Below are 18,235 nucleotides of genomic sequence, written 5' to 3' on the forward strand. Positions count from 1 at the left end.
AGTTTGAAGTGTATTTTAGATATGAGGCCCTTGTCTGTTATATGGCTAGTGAAGATCTCTCAATCCATGGTCTTTCTATTGATGTTGCTAGCTATGTCCTTTGTCATGCAGAAGCTCTGCAATTTCATGCAATCCCTCATTTTAATTTTAAAGAAAGATACCTTTGCTTTCATAATTAAAAATACACTGTAAATAAACAAGTGTTCCTTGGGTAAAAGGTACTTATTTAATTTTATTGACAATAAATATCATTTTCTTTGACACTGATTTTCAGGTTAATTTTCTTTTATTCCTAACCTTCCAGAATTGTTAGAAACATTCTATTACCATCTATTTTCTTTGCTTTTCAGAGTAGTTGACTCTATCTCTTTACTAGTCAATCCTTGGAAGGTTTTCTCATTTTCTCTCTTAAAAATATTCTTTTGTTCTCATTTTTTTTTACTATGTAAAGGGGGTAGTTCTGTTATTTTTAATTTGTCCTTCTTAATCTTCTTACTCGTCCTTAAATACATAGCTTGAAAACTTTAAACACTTTTCAGGACTGATCAAATCTTACCAACTATTGTTTCTGTTTCATTCCAGTTCTCTTTCTAGGATCTCAGATACGTGGGGTCATTTTCACAGTGTGACATCTCTGTAAGTGACACCATTCTAAGTGTTTTCCTGCTTCTCTCTTCATGCATCAGCACAGATTTTTTTAATCATTTCCTACTTTGCTAATTTTCTGATCAGCTATTCATAATTTATGTCTTTCATATCCATTTTCTGGTCCTTTTGTTTCCTTACATATGGTCTTGATTTTCAAATGACTGATTATTGTTCTTGTACAGGCAAATTGAGACTTTTCAGGATGCTGTCTTCCTCTTCGAATACTGGTTGAACTTAATCCTACCAGAAATCAGTGCAATTACAAACTGTGATTTTATCTTTGTAAACATGTTTTATTTAATGCTCACTGTGCCATTGTTCCTAGCAGTGACAAGTCCAGGTTAGAACTGATATAAGCATTCTCTTTTTGAAGGTGCCTAAACTCCAGTTTTCCCTTTCTGTTTCTATAACCCTACGTTTCTTGGATTGAGAAACGTAAGCAACTCCATTTTACTTAAGACCCCATCTCAGTTCTGAGACTTAACTCGTGGCCCAGTTTAGCCCCAATGCCAGGAAGCCATGCACAAACAATTCTTGGAGCCATAGATGGTGTTTGCTTAAGGCAGGTGTTTGCCCCTGAGTGACTTAGGTCTAAGAGTTTCAGTTAAAACCATATAATGGCCCAACCAACTGGTTCTTCGGAGCCCAGGGCGAAACATGCCATGCATACTGTGGTCCAGGTGTGACTCATAACCGTTTGTGGTTATGTGGATATTTTTCTGTAAAGGTCAACCAATCATATTAGCCCAGCTTAGCTTGCTTTAAATGTTAACCAATCACGTAATTTCTTATTTAACAGTTAGTTCCTTAAAATTATTTGTTCAATACTATAAAAACTGTGCTTATTCTACGCTCGGGGCCTCTTAGCGTCACTGGTTAAGGAGTGCGGGGAGGACCAAGCTCTAGCTTGCAATAAACGAATCTTTGCTGTTTGCATTGATCGTGGTCTCTGGTGGTCTGTGAGGGGGCATCTGAAAACGGGGTACTTCAGGATTTTCTATCAAACTTTCAAATAAGAAAAATATCTCAAGGGCAAAAGAATCTTCAAGTGTCATACTTAACTTTTAAAAAAATTATTTTAATGGAAAGATAATTTACAGAGGGGTTACAGTTATGTAAGTAAGGTAATGAATACCTTTCTTTTTTTTTAACAGTGTTACCCTTTCCCTTGTTTTCTCCCATTTCCCCTCCCCACATAACTCCCTTCCCCTCCAAGTTGTAACATTCATTTCCAACATAGTGTCTAGTGAGTATGGCTGTTGCATTGGTTCACCTTTGGCCACGGTTCTGTGATTTCCCCCTTCCTGAATCAGATAAAGTAATATACAAGAAAAAAGGGTACTGAAATCAGAAACAGTGACCATGGGAATAAACCAGAGGAGAAAAAATAAAACCGAAAGGCAAAAGAAATAACTGTAAACAGTACACTATAAAATAAAAAAAGTAAAACAAAAAAAACCTCTTGTTTCCATACTGTGGAGATCATTTCAATTAGCATCATTTTATGAGGTCATGTGTACATTTCTTCGAGCTATTGTGATCCTCTGCTAGGACTATCCTAGCCATATACTAATTATTACAAAGGAGGAAAATTATGGGAGCCTATGTTTCTTTGGGTCTGGCTTTCTTCATTTAATATTTTTTTCCAAGTCTTTCCATTTCCTTACAAATGGGGCAATGTCCTTCTTTCTGATGGAGGCATAGAACTCTGCTGTGTATATATACCACTTTTTCTTGATTCATTCATCTACTGAGGGGCATCTGGGTTGATTCCACATTTTAGCTGTCGTAAATAATGCTGCAATGAGCATAGTTGTGCTATAGCTTTAGTGTGGTCTTGTTTGTGGTCATTTTGAGTAAGTGCCCAGGATTGGGATTGCTGGGTCATAGGGAAGGTCTATGTGTAGTCTTTTGAGGATCCTCCATCCTGCTTTCCAGAGTGGTTGAATAAGTTTACATTCTCACCAACAATGTAGTAGTGTTCCCTTTTGTCCACATTCCTTCCAGCATCTGTTACTTGTTTTCTTGAAAAAAAAAAAAAACCATTCTAACTGGGATGAGGTGGAATCTCAGTGTAGTTTTGTTTTTTGTGGCGTTTTATTTTTTTGCCAGTTCTAGGGCAAGAACTCAGGGCACTGTCCCTGAGCTTCTTTTTGTTCAAGGCTAACACTCTACCACTTGAACCACAGCACCACTTCCAGGTTTTTCTGTTTATATGGTACTGAGGAAATCATACCCAGGCTTCATGAATACTAGAAAGTACTCTACCACTAAGCCACATTTCTAGCCCTCAAAGTAGTTTAGACTTGCATTTCTTTTATGGCCAGAGATGTTCAACATTTCTTCACATGTCAACAGACTAGTCTTATTTCCTCTCCAGTGAACTCTGTTTTTAATTCATTAGCCAACTTATTAATGGGGTGGTTGTTTCTTTGAGTAATTTTTAGGGGGTTTAAATTTTTTGAGCTTTAGCTATATAGTTTATATGAGGCCCTTGTCTGCTTTACAGCTAGTAAAGATCTTCTCTCAATCTGTGGGCTTTCTATTTATCTTGCTAGTGTGTCGTTTGCCATGCAGAAGCTCTGCAGTTTAATGCAATGCCATTTATCCAGGCTTTCTTCAATTTGCTGTGTTTCTAGATCTTTATTTAGGAAGTTTCAACCTGTGCCAAGAAGCCCTAGTGTTTCCCCTATCCCTTCCTGTAATATTCTCAGGGTAGGGTATTTGCTCTTACCTCCAGGTCTTTGGTCCATTTGGAGTTGATTCTGGTGCAGGGTGATATATAAGGATCTAAATTCAGTTTTCTAGACATGTTTACCAGTTCTGCCAGGACCATTTGTTGTAAGGCTGTTTTTCTTCTATCTGATGTTTTTAGTTGCCTTATCAAGGATTAGGCGACCATAGGTCTGTGGGTTCATTTCTGGGCCTTCAATTTTATTCTATTGGTTCTCAGGCCTGTTCATGTACCAATAGCAAACTTTTTTTTTTATAACTATGGCTTTATAATAGAGTTTGAAGTTTCATACCTAATATTGTCTCCCAGATGTCAGCTGACAAATTTTCATTGACATAAAAGAGTTTAAGTGTCAGATTCACAGTATAGAGATCTAATGTATAGTATGTGACCTATAAGTAATAAATTCTATTGTATTTAGGGGAAATAAAACAAAGATTAATGGATGATAGGAGATAGTATCTCTGTGAAACTGAAATTTTTATTAATATCCATTACTTGTACAGGGGGCTTTTATTTTTGACATATTCATGATCTGACTCACCCCCATAGTCTCTTTCCTTCTTTTCCTTCCTTTATTTCCAAAGCAATCTCAACAGGCTTCAATATTCTCTTTCACACATGTACATAAATTATTTTGACCATAGTTAAAATATGCATGCTAATAATTCAAAGGAATTTTACCGTGATAGCTCACAAATGCATAAATAGAATTTGACTCAGAATTGGAGTCAGACTGACTCTATCTCTTAAGATCAAAAGTGGACAAAAATAAACTCAAAGAGAGGTATATAATATGGGAGGTAAAAAATCACTCTGGATGCATCTAAATATTTGAAACATCATAACTCTAGGGTAAATTTTGTCTCAACATCTCACAAAGTTTCTCACTACATTTTTAATACAGCATGCCATGAATTTGCCAGATTAGGCAGAATAAACTCAAGGAAATTTCACAACTTGTTAATGGTATAATAGCATTATTATAATGATATAAAAGCATTATTTATTTTTAAAATCACATTTTATGTCTTTCTGACCTTTGTAACCTGAAAAAAAAACAAACAACTGTCTAGCATCAGATTCCGGAATGATTGTAGTTTATAAAGCATGATGGATCACTTTGTCTATGATCTTCTAAAAAAGTTCCTACTTCTATTTCTTTAAAAAATAAGGACCCCAAGCTGGGCACAGGTGACTCATGCCTGTAATCTTAGCTACTCAGGAGTCTGAGAGCTGAAGATTGCAGTTGAAAGCCAGCCTATTGCAGGAAAACCCATGAGACTCTTATCTCCAATTAACTACATAAAAAAGGTGGAAATGGCACTGTGGCTCAAAGTGTTAGAGTGCTAGCCTTGAGCAGAAAAGCTCAAAGACCATGCCCAGGCCCCAAGTTTAAGCCCCAGGACTAGCACAAGAAAAAAATAATCATGAGGATCCCAAAACTCAAGAGGGCTTGTAACAGTTGCCCAGATAAATACTTCAAAATTGAAACTAGAATCATTGTTAGCCTTTTAGCAAGACACTGCCTCCTTTCCCAAATCCTGATTTCCACTCCACAAGTTTCCCAGTATTTGGAGTACTATTAAAGAATGCTAACATGGCCTAAATAGTCCTAGGCTAACTCCATTCCCAACAGCCATAAATCTTCTGCACTACTCTTTGCTTCTTGTAGATTTTGCAAACCCTCAGTGATTTTCCAACTTACCACAGGTGGTTGATCTCATTGTATAGAAGTGTCATACTTTGCAACACTGTTGTTTCTTAGAATAAAAGAATTGCCTGCTTGTGGAAGAATACATCTTAATGAGGAGACATCATTCTTCAATCAAAACAGTATATAACCTCACAGAATATCTTTCTGCCATGGTTCTTCTAGTCAAATACATTCATACTGAGGAGTACTTTATGGTTGTTTCAAGAAGGTATTGTTTTATAGGTTTCTATCTAGGTGAAAATCTGAGAATATCCAGGAAATTGTAAGTCACTCTGTAACTTACTTATTTAGAAATCAGAGCCTGATGATGGAAGGAGACATGTTACAATACAGTTTGTTACTGTGAAGGTTAATAGCTGGGAATCATAGATGTTCTTTTGCTTTCTATCTGCTAATAATGTCAATTCTAAATCTCTGCTTATTAAAGAAGAAGATTCAAAGGAGATATCCAGAGACAAATTTCCAAAATCAAGAGCTCAGGGTTTACTTTTAGTTCTTCATACTCTTTTATCTCCACATTTTTCTTTGTGGCCTGCAAATGGACTCTTTGGAGCTAGGCATGCATCTGTATAGGTCTCCCATGAGTCTAAAAACAAAACTAACTCTGCCTTATCTTTTAACAGCTTTGTAATTCAGCAGATATTTATTGAGCACAGCTTTATGCTGGAAATGTTTTAGGAGCCAGGAATAAAGTGCTGAAGAAAACCAACAACATTCTCAGAATTATGGAGACTAAATTCCAGTGGGAGAAGAGGACAATCATGTGTGGGCAAACAGAAAAACGATATAATTTTAGATAGAAGGTTTTGAAGAGAATAGTGTAATTCCCTATGGGTGAATGATTGGGAGTTTCTGTTTAGGCTGAAAGATTGAGATGAACCCTATAAGAAAATGACAGATTATCTCAACTGCCCATGACTATAAATGATAGTATTCTTTAAAAGAATAATGGACAAATGCACCAAGAAAATGTGGAATTTTACCATCTATCAGAAAAAATAATACATCATTATCAGAGAAATAGGTGGATCTGAAAAAAACTATGTCAAGGAAACTAAGTCAAGCACGGAAAGACAAAAGATGCATGTGTTCTCTTATATGTGAAAGTTAGATCTATTATAAAATATATGTAAATATATTAAAATGTTGTATATTCAGGGAAAAATTCCAGTGGTGTACCTTCTTTGAATAACTAACTTACAGTTTAATGAAATGGATAACAGGAACTTGGAACTTCTGGTGTCAGGAGGTGGGATTGGGTCAAGGGAAGGAGTAGACAAATGAAGAGAAGAAGGGTGGGTGAATGCAGTCATGATATTCAATATATACATGTGTGTGTGTGTGTGTGTGTGTGTGTGTGTGAAAATGGAACTGGAAAAATTTAAGCTAAGGGTGGGGCTTGAAGAGTTGGGGGAAAATAGTGAAAAGGATGACATTGCTCAAGATGCATTGTACTCACAAAATGACATGTTATATTGAAACCCCTTTGTACAACTACAACAAGATGATAAAAATGTTATGCATTAAAAAAGAAGAAGTGGTGCTGTAGCTCAAGTGGTAGAGCGCTTGCCTTGAGCTGAAGAACTGTGGGACAGCGCTCAGGCCCAGAGTTCAAGCTCCACTACTGACAAAAAAAAATTTTAAAAAGAAGAAACCCCTTTGTAAAACTACATAAAGATAATAATTTTGAAAAAGAAAGAAGATATTGGTATTTCAACATTCTTTATTGACAAAAAGATTCTTTATTACAAAAAAATGTGAATCATTTTTCTTCATGCAGCTAGGACCTTCTTATTTGGTAACCTTGATAGTATACATTTGTTTAAGATGAGAAAGATTTAAATAACACAATATTTCCTAAGTATTTAAGAGTATGAGTAGATTTTGTGACAAGATGTGCAGATTCTATTCTGTCTATATTTAGACTCAGAATATGTAATCAGAATATGATATAACATAAAGCCTTAAGTCTTTTAATACCAGAATAATAATCAGTGTCAGACTACTGATTAATATTTACTATTTGCTAAATAAACTCATAATCACAACTCCTTCCAGGACTCCTTTGAAATGAAATTGTTATTTGTAAAAATATACTTAAGTTCCATTTCTCACAAAGCCATAAGTTTCTACAAAATGTTTCCCACAAACCAAGAGCATCACTTAGTTGAGGATTGGAGAAAGGGTCAAGGCAATAAAATTAACTCAAGGAAAATAGAGAAGTTACTGTCAACTCACACTTGGGATGTCTTGTTGATTTTTCGGTGCAAGGCCAGATAATTACAAAAACTTTAAAGTAATTACTTTTGTTAAGAAAATTACAGGGTTGGGAAAGTGGCTCAGTGGTAGAGTGCTTGCCTTGCATGCATGAGGCCTTGGGTTCGATTCCTCAGCACCACATAAGCAAAAAGAAAAAAGCTGGAAGTGGCGCTGTGACTCAACTGGTAGAGCCCTAGCCTTGAGCTGAAGAGCTGAGGAACAGCACCCAGGCCCAGAGTTCAGGCCCCAGGACCGGACCAAAAAAAAAAAAAGAAAATTAAAATTACAAAAATAAAAGAAAAAGAATCAAATGTGTAGTATACAGGGCATAGTGTTTGAATGTGAGGTCATGATATTTAGGTTTTAATTGGAATTTCTCAATTTCTATATTTCGATCTGGCTTTTTAAAAATTACACACATATGTATATACGCAGACATTAACTAAAGTATGACATATGCAATGGAGGATTACAATGGTGTAATCCTTCTGAATGAATAATTTAACAGTTTAACAAAATGAATGCCAGAAAGCTGGAACTTGTGTTGTCAAATTGGGTATAGTCAAGAGCTGGGGTACAGATGAGGAGAGAGATGAAGGATGCACAACTATAGTCATACTATTCAATGCGTGTATGTGAAAATGGAACCAAGTATATTGAGGGAGTGGTGTGGTTGAGAGATTGGGGAGAAGGTTTAGTGATTTACTTGCCCTCTTTGCAGATGACATGATCTTGTACTTAAAGAATCCCACAGACTCCTCTCCCAAATTACTTGATTCAAAACATTGGCAAAGTAGCAGGGTATAAAATTAACCCTCAAAAATAAATGGCTTTTCTGTATGCCAACAATGAGAAGAGCATGGCTGAAATCAGGAAAGCAACTCCATTAATAATAACCCCACAAAAAATAAAATACATAAGAATTAACTTAACCAAAGAAGTTAAGGACCTCTATGATGAAAAATCAAAGCAGAACTTAGAAAGTGGAAAAAGCTCCCATGCTCCTGGATTGGAAGGATCAACATTGTGAAAAGGCAATATATCTCAAGGCATATTCAATGTGATACCTATCAATATTCCAACCTCATTCTTCAAGGAAATAGAAGAGGCAATCCAAAACTCCATATGGAACAATACAATACCCTAAATAGCAACAGTGCTAGAGGAATATCAATACCAAATTTCAAACTCTACTACAAAGCCATAGTAATCAAAACAGCTTGGTACTGGCACAAGAACAGACCTGAGGACCAATGGAATTGAACTGAGGACCCAGAAATGAACCCACAGACCTATAACCACCTAATCTTCCATAAGAGAGCTAAAAAAATAGAATGGAAGAAAGACAACCTCTCCAGTAAATGGTGCTGGTAAAATTGGTTAATCACCTGTAGAAAACTAAAGCTAAATCCTTATATATCACCCTGCTACAGAATCAACTCCAAATGGATCAAAGACCTTGGAGTCAAAGCAGACCCCAGAAAACATTACAGGAAAGAATAGGAGAAACCCTAGGTTTCCTTGGCACAGGCCAAAGTTTTCTTAATAGAGACCCAGAAATACAACAAATCAAAGAAAAGTTGGGACTGCATGAAGTTGCAGAGTTTCTACATGGCAAGGGACATACCAAGAAAGATCGATAGAAAGCCCACGAATTGGGAAAAGATCTTCACTAGCCATACAACAGACAATGGTCTCATATGTAAAATATACTTGGAACTCAAAAAATTAAATCCCCCAAGAACAAATCCTCAAAGAAAAGACTGCCCAATAAATAAATGGGCTAAAGACATAAAAAGAAAGTTTTTTGAAGAGGAAATAAGAATGGCCAATAGACACATGAAGAAATGCTCAACCTCCCTAGCCATAAAAGAACTGCAAATCAAAACAACACTGAGATACCACTTCACCCCAGTTAGAATATCTATAATCAAAAACTCTAATAACAACAGATGCTGGAGGGGATGTGGACAGAAGGGAACCTTACTGCATTGTTGGTGGGAGTATAAATTTGTTCAACCACTTTGGAAAGTATTATGGAGGTCCCTCGAAAGACTCCATATAGAGATCCCCTATGGCCCAGCAATCCCACTTTTGGGCATTTACCCAAATGGTCACAAATAAGACCATACTAAAGCTATCAGCACAACTATGTTCATTGCTGCCTTATTTACCATAACTAAAATATGGAACCAACCCAGATGCCCCTCAGTAGAGGAATGGATCAAGAAAATGTGGTATATATACACAGTGGAATTCTATGCCTCCATCAGAAAGAATGACATTGCCCCATTTGTTAGGAAATGGAAAGACTTGGAAAAATTATATTAAGTGAAGTAAGCCAGGCCCAAAGAAACATAGGTTCCATGGTTTCCCTTATTTGCATTAATTAGTATGTGTCTGAGACAAGCAGCAAAGGTCAGATAAGATGATGCTAAGTGAGTCCTACATGCAAGTTCATGTTTTTAATGTTGTCTGTCTTCTGTGCTGTTCCTGTAAGTTTGCTATTAAAATACATTAAACTATAAAAAAAGATGATGCTAAGTGAAATGAACTCCAAGATAAAGATATAGTGATTTTTTTTCTTTCTTGCTATTGTTTCTAGCGTATTTATAATGTAATGTACCATGTGATTTTTTTTTGTTGCTTTGTATGTCTCTCCGCCACAGTATAGCCTCTGTTTTCTCTGTATTTGATGTTGGTATAATTTGGGGAGGGGAAGGGAAAAAACAAATTGTTTAAATAGGGATATGGGTTGACCCATTGTAACAATGAGATGTACAAGTCTCTATGTCTAAAAACAAACTTTACAATTTAGGCAGGGCGGAAGTGTAGTTATGGAGATGGGAGGGAAGGGATGGTAGGGGAAAAATAAAGGAGGAGGCAACAATGTTTGCTAAGAAATGTACTCATTACCTTGGTCATGTAACTATAACCCCTCTGTACAGTATTTTCACAATAAAAATCTTATTAAAAATAAAATAAATAAAAAGTGTAATCAAACTACAATGGAAAGGAGGACTCCAAGTTATTAGTTTAGGAATCTTGCCCATTGGCCATCCATAAGTAATTCCTGAAATGTTCACGACAATAAACAGCAGTACAATTATCACACTAATAAACATCAGAGGAGCAGGTGCAATAAGGTTGTCACCTACAGGGTATAGTGTTTGAAGAGGAAGACTGGAGAGAGAGTTAGCTTGGAGAGGAAACTCCAGAGTTGGGTACTGTGGAGCATTAATTACAGTTAATAATTTTCAAAATGCTTAGAGTGCTATTTACTTATATTTGCCATTTGAATACATACACCACAAATAAATTAAAAGTACCTTTATCCCTCCACCCCTCTCCTTGCTTTTCTGTCTCTGGGTTCAGAAGGCCAGCGCTATGCAGTTCTGGTCTCTCATTCTATCCATGTCTCAGAAGCAATCTCCATGGGACCAGTCCTATCCTCACATTCTCAAAACATTTATCATTACTTGCTTCTTCCATGGAAAAATTCTTCCTCTAAATTCACATCCTCACCTGTGCCTTATCTATCCCCTTTCTTCCCAAAGAAGCTGCTAGAAACAGGAAAGTCTAACACTCTTCTCAGTTGTCTTAGGTCCTTAACCTACTCTGTGGACATGCTTTATTCTTCCTACAGTGTTGAGCCAGCCATGCTTCTATATTGGTAAGCAATGTCCATGTTTCAGGCTTGAGTTCAAGTCTCATTTATTCACATGGAAGATCCAGGCACATAGACCTCCCAGGAATCAGTGTATACCTGAGAAGACTCATTGTGTTTGAGATTTATCCTGATTCTTGTTTCTCCAGAATTCTTTTCCATTGCTGTGTAGGCAATGCCACAACTTACTTCTATTTGTGTTACTATTTCTTTAGTTTTCTTTATTGTTACTGACTTTTGTCGATACAATTGTTTGTTGATACAATACTGTTAACTCACCTAGATATTTATACTGATGCAAATACACAACTGTGTGGAAGAGTAAGATCTTATACCTGGAATATATATATCTGTATCTTTGATGATGTACATAACCTAAAAATGAAGCCACAAATGCTCCTAACGTAACCCCTATTTTTACTGTATTTGAGGTTGGTACCCTGCATCATGTATATACACTTCTCTAATTTGGGGAGGGGAAGGGAAAAAACAAAATGCTTAAATAAGGATACAAGTTAACCCGTTGTAACAATGAGATGTACAAAACACTATGTTGAAAATTAAGTTTACAACCTCAGGTGGGGGGGGGGAGGATGGGGAAGTGGAGGGGGTAGTTGTGGAGGTAGGAGGGAAGGGACGGTAGGGAGAAAACAAAGGAGGAGGCAACAATGCTCAATAGGAAACGTACTCATTACCTTGCTTATGTAATTGTAACACCTCTGTACAACATTTTTACAATAAAAAATATACAAAAAAGAAGTTTTGCTTCCATTGGGCATTCTGTATAAGAATTTATCTTGGACTTGAGTGTGGTGACACACATGTGTAATCCCAGTACTGAGGAAAGATCACAACTCTCAGGCTGGTATGTCTATGTAGCCAGTCTGAATCTCAGAAGATCAAAAGCCTAGCAAAGAAATGGAAAGGTTCATAATGCTGCATGTGTTTTTAAACACAGTCTATGTAAGCACGATTACTGCCTCTGGAGAACACTTCAGTGTGAAGTGATGTCTGGTAGTTTAACTTATAATTCCAATGAATTTGTGGTATAAACTAAATTTCCATCAAGAGTGAGAAACAGCTTGTTGGCCAGAATTTTATGATGAAGACTTAAAATTTCCATGCTCATGTAATTTTTAGGTAGGGACAGCCATGAGAGAAAGAAGGGAGGGCGCAGCAGCCAGGACCTCTCCACTAGATTGCCTATTTGTCATCTGATGGTCAGGCAAAGTAGACAGACACTGCCTTAAACATACCCATTGTAAATGAAGGTGTAAGCAAAAGGTGAAAAGTCCTGCTTTCACAGTTGAAATTTCTTTAAGATCATAGATCACAATTTTGGCCAAATTGGAGTGATCACATGATATTTACTACAGATAAAGGGGGAAAGAGAAGGTGCATTCCAAATTTCAGTTAACATCCAGATTGGCTGTTTGTAACTTTGGTTATTGGGAAGATGACAAATGACAGGTAGGCCACAGTTGGAAGATACACTTGAGTATGAAAATGTTCACTGTTGCCAGGTGCCAGTGGCCCATGCCTGTAATCCTAGCTACTCAGGAGGCTGAGATCTGAGGATCATGGGCAGGAAAGAGACTGGGAAGGAAAGTTCATGAGACTCTTATCTCCAATTAACCACCAGAAAACCAGAAATGGTGCTGTGGCTCAAGTGGTAGCGCACTTGCCTTGAGCTGAAGCACTGAGGGATAGCAGCCAGGCCCAGATTTCAAGACCCATGATTGATGGGGGAAAAGAAAAGAAAAAGAAAAAGAAAATGTCCATTGTCATTAGCACATGAAAAAATAGGTTGCAATCATCATGTATAATGTGAACTCATTTCTGGCAAATAAATAAATAAATAAGATACACATATGAGTGAAAATGAATTAATTGATTTCTGTACGTATATGCAACTCTCTCTCTCTCTCTCTTTTGCTGGTACCAGAATTTGAACTCAGGGCCTTGATCTTGGGTATTTTCCTTGCTTAATTAATGCTCTTCCACTTCAGCCATATCTCTAGTTTGACATGTTGCTGGCTAATTCAAAATGAAGTCTCTGAAATTTTTCTCCTCATACTAACTTCAAACAGGATGCTCCAGGTCTTAGTCTCCTGAATAGCTAGGTTACAGATGAGTTTTACACATTTATTTCTTTGTGTCTTTAAAATCAATAATGAATGTATTTGATCTTTGGCTAGTAGCCACCATCCTCAAAGGATCCACAGCTCTAAGGTTAGAGCTGAAGGAAGAATAGACATGAGAACAGAAAAAGAGCTTGGTGAGGCAATCTGGGCAGAATTTCCTCCTTCAATAGTGGTTCTGCAGTGCTCACCATGGCCTCGAACCATGTGTTCAGGCCCCTAGACAGTACAGCACCATGGCCTTGACGTCCTCAAGGGCATCACATTATGGCCAATTGTATTTGGAAGACTTGAATATCAGCAGTGTACTGTTTCCCTATATTTTGTCTCATTCATTCACCCATTAAATAAGTAATGTATACTTAAAAGATGTCAGACAACTTGCCTAAGTGTTGTAGCTATTCCAACAAGCAAAATAAGAAAAACAAAGCCTAAACCTGACATCGAAGAATAAAGAAAGAACAAATAAAGTAATAGGTACAGGGAAACTCAGTAGCTCAAAAGAAAGAGATAAATGCTTTGTAGAACTATAAAGCTTGGGAAAAGGTGCAGAATGTCTGAGCGCAGTCTAATCCATAATAACATCCCTGACAATGTTGCAGTTCAGCAAAGATTTGAAGGAAAGAAACCAGCGTCCAAGAGCAGAGTTTCAGTAGCGTAGATTCTCAAGTCAAAGGAGTCTCTTACTGATGGCCCTCATGCTGCTTCTTCACGTAGTTGCTCTTCTGCAAGAAGCACTTGGTCATCTCTGTGTACAGACCAAGATACTCCTCTAGTAAGAACATCAAATCCATTAACATCCCTGCCATCATCCTGTTAAAGGTCTTGACACTCCAGTCATATTCTGAAATATTTATGGTTAAAAGGTAAATCTACCAGTTTTGTGGAATATATTTTAACCCATAAACTGTCTACACAATGTGAATATGTAGATGTCTATACTGCATTTTATTTATTCACTTATGGTTTAAACTTTCAGCAAGGATTTTAGCATCACATAGTTAAAGGGAAGAGAAATAGAAAAAGAGAAATAAATATTTCCTACCCACTCTACCCCCACTCCCAGCAGGGAATGAGAGTTGATGTGTCCTCAAGTACATTTTAGAATCAGAGGAGCCTGTAATAAATGTGTAATGTATGTTAGCTGTTAGGTGTTCCTGGCAGGCAGATGTCAATCAAGAAGATGAATGAAGTTGCCTTTGAGATATTCATTCCTCCTCATGAGGGCTGATCACAGGACAGAGCAAGAACTTCTTGGGTTCAGTAAAAGAAATACTAGAGATAGCAAAATCCGGTTTAAATGGTGTTACTAATTCGAGAAAAGATTTCTAAATGCCAGCAGATGTGGTATAGAATGCACTAGATTTGTGCTCTCCTTTGAGCACTATCAAAGAATTCATTTGCATTGGCAGAGCTTTATTTGCCTTTTACTTTTTTCTTTGATTTGTTATAATCTTTAGGTAATTGTCTTTTAAAAGTGCAGCACTGATGTGATTTCTAACACAAGTTCACAGAGCTAAGAAATGAGTGGTTAATGCATCATTGGATTAACATCCAATATTAAATTAAATGACCTTTCCCTTTTCATTTTGTAACTCTCTTAGGAAAAGGAATCAGAGGATCATCAGAGAAGGGTGGGTTAATTTCTTGCACAGTGGCCAGGGTGCTGAGACTTTTACTTCAATATAATTTCATTCCCAGGGGAGTCATTTTTTTCATCCTCAAAAAAAAATAAATTACTATTTTGTTCACTCCTTCAACTCTTTACTTCATTCATTCATTCATTGAACAAGGATTTATGGAGCTTATGCAACAGGAAATTGGATGTGTAAACTTGCTCTCTAAACTGAGGAGTTTTTCAGTTTAGCTAGAATTGTTAAACTAATATCATATAACATTGGGGGCAGCTGAGGCAGAATTTAAAATGGAGAAAAATAGGGCTTTGTCACAAGGTGGTGCCTCTTGACTTGCTGGTCACAGCAGGATGGTGACACTGGCCAGAGCAAGGGAGATTTCAGGTCAGCATGCCTGCGCAGGGACTCAGCAGGCTTGGCTAAAGAAGACACAGCAACCTGACCTGGTTCTTCATCCGTGGCACATTGCAAAGTGGCAGTAGGATGCCAGGACATTCCTCAAAGCTGGACTGGGTAAGTGAGGGCTGGAGGCATGATCATTAGAAATCAGGGTTTCTAAGAACACACTGCTACTCTGGGGTGCTTCTTTGGTGGGATATTTCCCGCATAACAGAAATGTTGGATTCTTTTTTCTCTAAAATAGCTATTTCATTCTGGGAATCACTCAATGGTGAAAACCTCTAAAGACATAAGTTGTTACTGCCTATATGATTAAGTAACCTACCCACAACCACAATGCACATGCCTAGTAAGGTTGTCAGAAGAATACTGAGTGCTCATTTTCTCTCTTCCTCTATGTGTGTGTGTTTGTGTGTGTGTGTGTGTGTGTGTGTGTGTGTTTTACTGGGATTGAAGCCGGGGCCTCTTAGAAGCCACATTAGGCAAGGGTTCTACCACTTAAGCTATATCCTTAACTACCCCCATTTTGTACCAGACCTAGTGCTTGAACTCAGGGCATAGGTGTTATCACTAAACTTTTGTGTTCAGGCTAGACCTCTACTCCTTGAGTCACAGCTTCATGTCTGGCTATTTTGGTGGTTAATTGGAGAAAAAAAGTATCATGAACTTTCGTGCCTGGGCTGGCTTCAAACCATAGTCCTAAAATCTCAGCCTCCGGAGTAGCTAGAATTATAGATGTTAAGCCACTGGTGCCTGGCCTTCTCCAACCTTTTTATTTGCATTTTGTTTTCGAGATAAGGTCTGACTACCTTTGCCTAGGATGTCTTGAATTTGGATTCCTCCTACCTCCACCTCCAAAGTAGCTGACATTATAGGTGTGAACCACCTCACCCGACTTCTCTCCAGTAATTATTTTGCAGAGGTTCTCAAGAATGGATTTTGGATATTTCCACTTCTGATAACTGGATTTTTTGACATTCCTGTAGTAAAATGAAGTGATTATGTTGCTAATGGAAGTAAAACTCACATTGTGTGTAAGTAATGACTTCAGAGCTCTGAAGTCAGCTCATTCACAAAGTTACAGACTACCTCTCTTCAGTTTCAAAAGTTTTCCCCCAACCTAGAAGGATATTCCACGCACTTTAAGTACTCAGGCCTGTTTCTACCCTTGCTGTCTAACTGACAATACTAATCTTTTCTTCTGTCTCTATGGCTATACCAGTATTTCATATAAAGGAATTCATACAGTATGAAAACTCTCAAGCTTATTTTTATGTCTGCCTAACAGAAATAAATTCCTGCCTAAATAATATTCTGTTAAGTGTATTTAATGCTCAGACATTTATGCTCATGATTATAATCACAGTTACTCAAGAAGCTGAGATATGAGAAAGAGATTCAGAGCCAACCTAGGTTGAAAAATTTTGAAAGATAGTTACCTCCAGTTAAGTAGATTAAAAAAAAACTGGAAATGTGGCTCGAGTGTAGATTGGTAGCCTTAAGCAGTAAAGCTAAGCAAGAGCTCAAGGCCCTGAGTTCAAATCTCAGTACCACTGCGCATGCACGCACTGACACACACACAAAATGTATATAATGTAATTGGATTTGTTTTCTTTATCCATTATTTTCTTGCTAGAAATTTAGGTTATTTTACTTTTACCCATTATGAATAATGGGGCTGCTAGCTATGTTTACATTTCTACACAGATGTATAAAACCTAATATGCTTCTGCTTCTTAAGTGTGTGGCTGGAATTAGAATTGCACTGTCATGGGATATTTTTGTAACCTTTATTAATTTCTCTGTTTCTGATGTTACTTTTCTTCTCGCCACACTCACTTCTGTAAAATGCTATCTCTATGATTTCATTTTATATATCCTTCGTGACAAATGCAGTTGAATATATTTTCTGTGAATGTTGGCCGTTTGTGTATTTTTTTTGTAGAAACATGTCTTCAATCCATTGTTTAAAAGAATAGTCTTTTAGTTGTTGAGTTGTAAGAATTCCAAGAGTTCTTTATATAACCTAGGCCATTATCTGATTTATAATTTGCAAAGTATGATTTTCCATTGTTATCAAGAAAGTACTTTCTTGATAAAATTTCATTTTATTATATTTAGGCCAGTGATTTATTTTGAGTTAATTTAATTTGTTCTGTTGTCTCATACAGAATAGAACATAAAAAGCTTTGCATTGTGTTATTGTGTGGACTACACTTAACTTCTAACTGCATACTTTACAAATTAAGCAAAATCCATATAATCAAACTGAATTCTTCAATACTCAAACTGTAACAACAATAAATACTTATTTCTAGTTTTGTATTTCTCCATGTAAAAGTCCTTCTACTGATTCATCATGTGTTCCAGGTTTATCTCAGCCATATCTGTTTGTTGAAGCATTTGCTGTGTAAACAATGCAACAACAGAACCAAGTCTCTTTAAAGTGCTGGTTCTTTTCAGGATTTGCTCATTGCTCAAAACATGGAACCTTGGAAAAACCCATGACCCAGAGAACATCAGCTGACACAGTACAGAATGCCTTGATGCATACCTCCTTACAGTGAAACTGTGACCCAGCCTATCTTCAAAGAGAAGCTTCTCTGAAATGCTCAAGTAATTTAGAACAAAATAGGTATAAAAATAATGAGTGGTGGAGGAAAGAACCATGATAAGATGCAGATTTTAAACTTTTACCAAAACCTTGCAAATAGATTTGTTTGAAGAAATTGGAAGAAGTTTGTACAATTAAAGACTCAGCTTCAGTAACTTCATAGTGAATACTCCTCGAGTTTATAAGTGTCTGTTGATGGATTTTGTTTGTTTGTCTGTTTGTTTCCTGGTTCAAGGGCTTGATCTTAGTCACACTCACTGGCTTTGATTATTCAATCTGGCTCTCTATCTCTTGTGTCACACTTCCAGCCCATGCTTTCATTTTACTGGTTAATTGGAGATGGAGTCAGGAAGATTTTTCTGCCTATGTTGTCTTTAAACAGTGATGATCTGACCTTAGTTTTCTGAGTAAGTAAGATTACA

Source organism: Dipodomys ordii, unplaced genomic scaffold, assembly GCF_000151885.1.
Source record: "Dipodomys ordii isolate 6190 unplaced genomic scaffold, Dord_2.0 Scaffold76, whole genome shotgun sequence".
NCBI lineage: Eukaryota > Metazoa > Chordata > Mammalia > Rodentia > Heteromyidae > Dipodomys > Dipodomys ordii.